This window comes from Podarcis erhardii (genome assembly GCF_964252035.2).
Source record: "Podarcis erhardii genome assembly, chromosome: 2".
Taxonomy (NCBI): domain Eukaryota; kingdom Metazoa; phylum Chordata; class Lepidosauria; order Squamata; family Lacertidae; genus Podarcis; species Podarcis erhardii.
The window spans coordinates 34,776,829-34,785,437 of NC_138498.1; positions in this window are offsets into that span (position 1 = coordinate 34,776,829).

Sequence of the window (8,609 nt, forward strand, 5' to 3'; positions counted from 1 at the left end):
TTCTGGCGAACCAGAGCAGCGCACGGAAACGCCATTTACCTTCCCACCGGAGCGGTACCTATTTATCTATTTGCACTTTGACGTGCTTTCGAACTGCTAGGTTGGCAGGAGCAGGGACCGAGCAACGGGAGCTCACCCCGTCGCGGGGATTCGAACCGCCAACCTTCTCATTGGCAAGCCCTAGACTCTGTGGTTTAACCCACAGCGTAGGCAGTCTATATTATTGTTCTTGTGGTGGTTATTATTACTATTATTATCATTATACCCCACCCATCTGACTGGGTTGCCCCAGACACTCTGAGCGGCTTCCAGCATATACAAAAACGTAATAAAACATCAAACTTTAAAAACTTCCCTATACAGGGCTGCCTTCAGATGTCTTATAAAGGTTGTATTGTTACTTATCTCCTTGACATCTGATGGGAGGGGGTTCGACATGGCGGGCGCCACTACCAAGAAGGCCCTCTGGCTAGTTAATGATTAATACAGCCTCTTTCCTCTTCCATTGCTTTCTACCTTAACATTAGCTAGATAAGTGTGTTGCTAAGGGAAGCCGCCAGGCGTAAGAAATGTTTAGATTGGACCTTGGTGTGACACCTGAGGATGCCAAGCCGTAAGAGTTACTTGTCTGGTAATATAAACTAAATAGTGCCTTCTGAACTGGGTGCAAAATGCTGTACGATCACAATCAGTCTCATAAAATTTTTAACATTATATAACCTTTATAGTGTCAAACAGGAAACATTACATTTTTGTTCCACCATTCCGCCTTCAGGATGTATGCATGTTTCTCTCCCATCCCTCATTTTACCTTGATAAGATCCTTGTGAATTATTTAGACTGAAAGATGGTGGTTGGTTCAAGGTTATTCAATGAGTTTCATGGCCAAGTGAGGGATCTGAAGCTGGCTCTCCCCCATCCTTGTCTGACACACTGATTTTTCCATAGACTCACTAGCTCCGCACGTCAAATGATAATGGTAAAACTGAAGGTCGAGATACAGCTGGAATCTTTTCTGGTCAACAACCCTTTATGGATGCTAATCTGAGGCATTGCTGTTCCACAGTCATCTGGAACAGTACTATAGCTTGGTTCAAAACAGAACTTAATATACTCCAGTCACCATCCGCACAGCAACCCTGCCCCCACCCCCAAAAGCAGAGAAGAACAAATGAAGGGGACACTAGCCTGTTGGTAGTTAATGTTGGTAGTTATGCATGTAATTCTACGGCCATCCACCTACAAAAATTAAAAACAAAAATTAATACAACAACAACAAAGACAGGACAAAAGCAGTGGATCTCCTAAGTCCTAATGCTGAGCTATGTGGAAATGTTTGCAAAGGTGTTTCCTTGCTCTTAAGAAACCAGGGGAGCGTTCCTTTTTCATACTGAGCCTCATAAAGTTTCGGAAAGCAGAATACTATTTATTACTTTGAAAGTTTCTTCACAGCTCAGTTCAACAGGGCCAAGCCCTCGCCCCCCAGTTGAACACAATAGGACTTCGTGTACATAGGGTTACGTTTGCACTGTAAATCATGTTGTTTCCAAAGAGGTATCCAGCCTGATTCCGTGCATGTTTAGTTGGAAAGAAGTCCATTTACTTTCTAGTAAGTAACAGCATTCTCTGTGATTCTGCAGTATTCTCTCAATATTCAAGTTGACAAAATCATATACATACCAACACACTAGACTTCTTGTCTATCCTGTTGTACATTTCTTTTTTTTACAAATGAATGTACTCGTATTATTGTCTATTTCTTTACATTTTATCTAATACATTCCTATATCAATATGTGCTATTAGTCTTATTTCTCAACTCAGTCTCACTCCAACGTCAATCAAATGTTAGCATAGATAACGAACCTTTACTGTATTTTTGAACATATCTTTTATATCTATCCCACTTTTCCATAATTTTTTGTTTTGAATTGCCTCTCAGGGTATTTGTTAACTGCACCATTTGTTTTTGTTTTTTCTCTTTGTTCTTTATTTTTTTGTTTGTTGCTAGGTATATAAAATTTGTATATAATTTTTGTATGCATGTTGGAAATTATATTATAGTAAGTCCTGTAATGTAATATGACAACATTTACCGATGTAATATAAGAATGTTAACAAATAAATCAAATGCAAATACCAAAATAAAAAAAATAATAATTCAAGTTGACATAGCTGTTGTCCTGCCCCCAAATCTGGCTTCCTTAGTCACAGCTACCTCTTTTTTTCTTCTTCTTTTTGGTCATCAGTTACATGTTGAAGGATTTTTTGTTCCCAGGACAAACCATGCCTTTAGAAGTCTATTTTTATTAAAGACCTTGAAGCCATAAATAAATACTTCCTAAAAGGTCTGCTAGATAAGCCACTCACAGAAAGAAAAAACAAGGCTAGAGTTATCTGCCAAAATAGACCATATTTTCCCTTTCATCTTCTCTTGAAGTCATTGATCTGCAGAATTGCCAATTATTCAAGATTTCAGCATGAATGATAGGAAATGTGCCCCAGCACAAATGTTGCTAGTTCTGTCTGTTCTCCCTTAATTAAATAGCATAAAAGAGCATAAAAACATGATCTAGGTTTATTTCAAGACAAGCTGTTGCAATCCACTACTTGTTATGCCACAATATGTGGGTTTAGGTAAAAAGATCATAGGTAAAAAGGGATCTAGGTAAAAAGAGCATAAAAACATGATCTAGGTTTATTTCAAGACAAGCTGTTGCAATCCACTAGTTGTTATGCCACAATATGTGGGTTTTTACAACACTGAGTATAATGCAAAAATTTTATTCTTTATAATTTCTAGTGTTCTGATTTCTCACTAAACTGATACAGTGGTACCTTGGGTTACATGCACTTCAGGTTACAGACGCTTCAGGTTACAGACTCCGCTAACCCAGAAATAGTACCTCAGGTTAAGAACGTTGCTTCAGAATGAGAAGAGAAATCGTGCTCCGGCAGCGCGGCAGCAGCAGGAGGCCCCATTAGCTAAAGTGGTGCTTCAGGTTAAGAACAATTTCGGGTTAAGAACGGACCTCCAGAACAAATTAAGTTCTTAACCCGAGGTATCACTGTACACAGTTGTCTAGTATTGAATCCTTCATGGCACTTCCTCAGTAACGTATTGCAATAAAAAGAGTTTCCAGGAAGTTGGGATAAAGGGCAACACAAAATGGCACCGTGTGGTGGCTTTCTGAGGATGAGCAAGATCTACTGCCTCTGAACTTGGAGGGGATGTAATAATACAGAGCCATCGTGAGTAGTAGCCATTGAGAGCTTTTCCCACTGATGTGTAAAAAAACCCAAACCCTTTTTAAAGCCATCCCTGTTTGTGGCTATTGCCAGATATTGTGACAGCATATTCTGCAGTTCGGCCATGCACTGTGTGAAGATGTATGCAGATATGGAAAATGTCCAACACTTTGTCTGTCCTGATCTCCCATCATTCAGCTTTTGTTGGATGACCTCCAAGTTTTGGCACAGTGGTACCTCAGGATAAGAACTTAATTCGTTCTGTAGGTCCGTTCTTAACCTGAAACTGTTCTTAACCTTAAGCACCACTTTAGCTAATGGGGCCTCCCGCTGCTGCCGCACCACCAGAGCACGATTTCTGTTCTCATCCTGAGGTAAAGTTCTTAACCTGAGGTACCATTTCTGGTTTAGCGGAGTCTGTAACCTGAAGCGTATGTAACCTGAAGCGTATGTAACCCGAGGTACCACTGTATTATAATAGAGGGAGCAAAATGTACCCACTTCCTCCACACCATTGTTCTAGAAACTTCTTGTAATGTCCTCCCTTCCTCAGTAGAATCAGAGATGGAAGGGACCATGTGGGTCATCTAGCCCAACCCCCTACAATGCAGGAATTTTTTTTTTGCCCAAGGTGGGGCTTAAACCCACAACCCTGAGATTAAGAGTCTTATGCTCTACCAACTGAACTATCCTAGATTAGATCCTATTTTTGGTAAACTAAAAAGCTGCAAATGTTTGTAACCTTTTGTCCGGGGTGTTGCTCTTGCTCCCCTGATAATTTTGGCTGCTCTTTCTCTGCAGCTTTTCCAGCTCTTAAATCTAAACCATGTCTGTCTAGACCAGCCTCTTGTTTCGTGAAACAGCCAGCTGGAATATTCTGGGGCCTTACAAGCAAAGCACCAAGAGCATAGTCTTCTCCTGTTTGTTCTCCATGTCTGGTAGTCATTTAAACAGCATATGAAGTTGAAGGTTTATTATCCATTTAGAGTCTTTCTATACCAGTCCCCTCCCCACCCCCCACCCTGACTCCAAATCACTTTAGTCATCAGCATGGTTCATAAACATTACATTTATAGGTGCATGATATTGACCCTCCACAATGGCAGTTCTTCTCACATATATCCAAGCAAGCACTGAATAAGATACTTTCTGAATATCCTGCTGGCCTGAGACAATTCTCCTGAAGTGAGAGGGACTAGCTGTTTTTTTAAGTGATGTGTTTCAAAGGCTGAGTCCTGTGATAGTTAATACCATGGCTTATAGCCATTGGTAGACTTAGCCTTCATAAATGTGCCTAATCCAGTTCAAGAAGGCTTCCAAGCCAGCAGCTATCATCACATTTTGTGGTAGTAAATTCCACAAGTTAATGTATGTGCATTGTGTGAAGCATTTTATCCTGTCATCTGTGAGCTTATTGCCAAACAACTTCATTGAATGGCTGCCCCATTCTCATAGCATGAGAGAATAATTATTTTACCCATTTTATCCACTCTGTACCCAATTTTGTAAACTCCTTAATGATAGCAAATTAATTATGAGCAAGCCCTTTGGATCCCCATTCAACCTGCAGATGTTGGCTAAGTATGCAATCTGATGCATACTTACCTGTGGTTAAACTCCACTGGTTTGAATGGGATTATGAGTAGACATGCATAAGATTGCACTGCTAATCTCTGTGTGGTGAGACTATAGAGAGAGGCATTATTTTCAGTAGCAAGCAAATTTTGCTTAAAAACTTCACCTGCATGTTGTCAATATTTTACTGCAATAGCAACCGCTGTGTATATGAACTGTATAGCTAAGCTTTATTCTGAACAAGATCAGAGCTTGTCAAACATGATTGTTTCTGAACTGAGCTGTAATTATGCCAGCAGCATGTGGCATTGGGATTAACCTCTTCACACAATCTGAAATGGTATCGAAATAAATCTCAGTTTAATCCTCCTCTCCCCCCCCCCTTGCCTCTTAATTTTGCTGCCATTGGATTGGGGGGCACTGTGGTCTTTGTAAACCACGGAGGAAATTCATCATGATGATTAATCAAGCCTTTAATGAACAAATAGAGAGGAATGGATGGGAAATTAGACCAGCAAAATCCACCCTTGTCAGCCAGTTCAGGATTATTTCCTACGCAGTGCTTGCTTCTACTCTGAAATGATAAAGCCTTACTTTCAGTTGTTGGCTATTAAGTAAAAGTTGAAGTAAATGTGTTGTTTTGAAAATATTGTGATGAATACTCAGATTTTTTAAAAATCAGGATAACAAAAGGCCAACAAATGACCTTTCAGACATTTGTTGGAATATGACTCCCACCATCCCTGACCATTGAGCTTTGCTGATTAGGGATAATGGGAGCTGGAGTCCCAGCAAAATCTGAAGGGCCACAGGTTCTGCATCCCTGGCTTCCAAGAACATTCAGGTTTATCTTCTACTTCTAGAACTTCTTGTTCTTGTGGCATACTGCTTAATTTGCCATGATTCATTTGCTGGTCAACATTGAAAACATTGCATCCTTATTTTGCATTTTTTCAACAACCCTTTTTGCCAATTAAATTTTAAATTTAAACTCAATGTCATTCTCAATTTCACCTTAAATCATCAAACAGTTTTGGTTTGTGAGGGTGAGGTATGGGGTGAGGTATGGGGAAGTCCGAGAAACGAGGCGTATGAAAATGAGGTTAAGAAATGATATTTTTTTGGGTGTGTTTGTATTTGTTGATGTTTGTGTGTTGCTGCTGTTTAGTGTTAAAAAATGGAAAATTAATAAAAAATTATATATATAAAAAAAAACACATTGAAAACATTGCACATCGATAGTTGCAAAACAGACATCACTCTGAGCTTGCAGACATAAGACAGGTGAACCATTATCAATGATGTCTTGTATTATCTTATATTCCATCCTTTCAGCACTTACCTTTTTACATTCCACTCTTATCCTCCATGGTGTAGGAACTCTGGAAGTGGTGTGATAGTTATAACTATGGTTTGCCATTTCAGATATCACAGAATAATAGAAATGTTGTAGTTAGGATTCCTTAACCATGACTTGGCATCATGTCTTACTTGTGCCTATGTATCAGTCATTAAGAATTTGTATTACAGGCTTGATATGTTGTTGAGGGGTTTATATTCTTGCTATTTGGATGGGGGGGGGTCATTTGTTCATAAATGACAACAATGACTTTCATAATAAAACTTGCAATATAGAAAGAACTTCAAATTTGGTCTATTTTGGTAAGTTCAAGCGATGCATAGTCTACAATGAATATTCCATTCGATACCCACTAAGACCAAAGAATAACAGTTTCGGGAACTAGCTGAATTGAAATGAATATTCAGAGCAAAATGAATTTGTTATCTTGGTCCGGCACAGCTACTGTGTTGCTGATCTCTTGCCTAAGAGAGTGAGAGCAGGTATCAGGCTCCTATTTGCTTCAAAGTGATCTTCTTCTTCTCTTCCTTTGACTTCCTGCCATTAACTATAATTTCACAGAAATTGTTCACCAATCCAACCCAAGGTTGATGCAAGCCAGCTTCCCCTAATAAAGCATGATTTCAAACCACAGTTTTCAGAAGAACATGGTTTGTGATGATATTCATGTAATATTCAACTATAGTTAAGGCAGGGGAAAATTATTCTGAAGAGGGGAGGCTTTGTCTTTTCTGTGATGGCTTTGTTACAAATTTAAGTGCATAGGAGCCAACTCTAGGGGCTGGGGGTCTTTGCACACCCACCCAATAAAATATTTGAGAGTTGATGGGCAATTGACATCCAAATGATGCACGTGCACTATGTCATTTGATCAATTATGCAGGGCAGGCCTTACCTGCCCCCCCCCAATATTTTATTCAAGTTGGCACCCCTGTTTAAGTGGGAATGTGTGTTGAGTACTACAGAATACAGTGGTACCTCGGGTTCATACACTTCAGGTTACATACGCTTCAGGTTACAGACTCCGCTAACCCAGAAATAGTACCTCAGGTTAAGAACTTTGCTTCAGGATGAGAACAGAAATGGTGCTCCGGTGGCGGGGTGGCTAATGGGAGGCCCCATTAGCTAAAGTGGTCTTCAGGTTAAGAACAGTTTCAGGTTAAGAACAGACCTCCGGAATGAATTAAGTACTTAACCCAAGGTACCACTGTACTCACATTCACATCTCATCCTGATTTTCTGCCCCCAAATATCTCCACACTTTTTCTCCCTATCAAAAATACCTTGCCACGTACTGGATGCTTCATGAACCTAGCTGTACCAAGTGATAACAAATGGCACATTGATTACACAGTGCTCAACACCTGCAGCCAGATTCAAGATGACAGGGTTTTTTTGTAAAATAATAATAATCAATGAAATCCATCAAATCATGGATATGTAACAGAGCCTAGTTGGCTGTCTTATTGAAAAAATGTCACTTTAAAGTTAAGTAATACTAAATTTGGAATGTTGGAGCAGCATCAGCGATTTCAATATCCTGACTACATCTGGGTCTCTGCAATAGCTCATACCATGTTCCACCCACCCAGTCATCTTCCCTTCCTGCCTCTGCTACCTGCGACCTTGCTGGTGATGCTCAGTGGCGGAGGAACTCTCTCCAGCACCCGGGGCAGCACAGTCCATACGGACTGCGCATGTGCGGCATCCCATGTTTGCACAGTCCATATGGGATGCCACTCATGTGTGACAGCATCACGTATGGACGGCATGTGTGAGCAGCAGCCCGGATGGACCCCGCGTGAGCAGCGCCCATACGGACTGCATGCACCCTCGGCCACTCTACAGCTGGGGGGAGGCAGGGGCCATCTTGTCACCCCTCCCAGAGTGGCACCTGGGGTGACCTGCCCCCTCCTTCCTACACCCCTGGTGATGCTCCACATTCTTTCAAAAGAAAATAAATTAGGCAAGGCACAGATGTAAAATTGCATTACCAGTTTTATCTCAAGAACGCAAGTTCTCCATCACAGGAAATTTTAGGGGGAGGGGGAGGTAATATAAGAATTCATTTTCTTCCTACCTCCCCCCCGCATTGCATAATAATTTCCACAGCAGCAGTCTTTAATATAGGCTTCCCCCCCAACATCATTCTTGTTAAGAAGTCTACCACCCAAGGTGGTTGTGTTGGGCTTATTGGGCTGTCATCATTTGGAGGTAACTTCCATTTTGCCAGTTCTGGAAATTTGCCTTCAAGGCCCATCAATCATTCCATGGAGAAGTATCACCTTTTCAATTGTCCTAGATTGGAGGCTTGACTTAAAGTAATTTAGCTAAGTTTAACAAAGTCCCTGAGTTATCCTGTCTGCACTGAGACAGGAGTCAACTTGATCTTCCATGTATTACTTTCCCCCTTGCAGACAGAACCT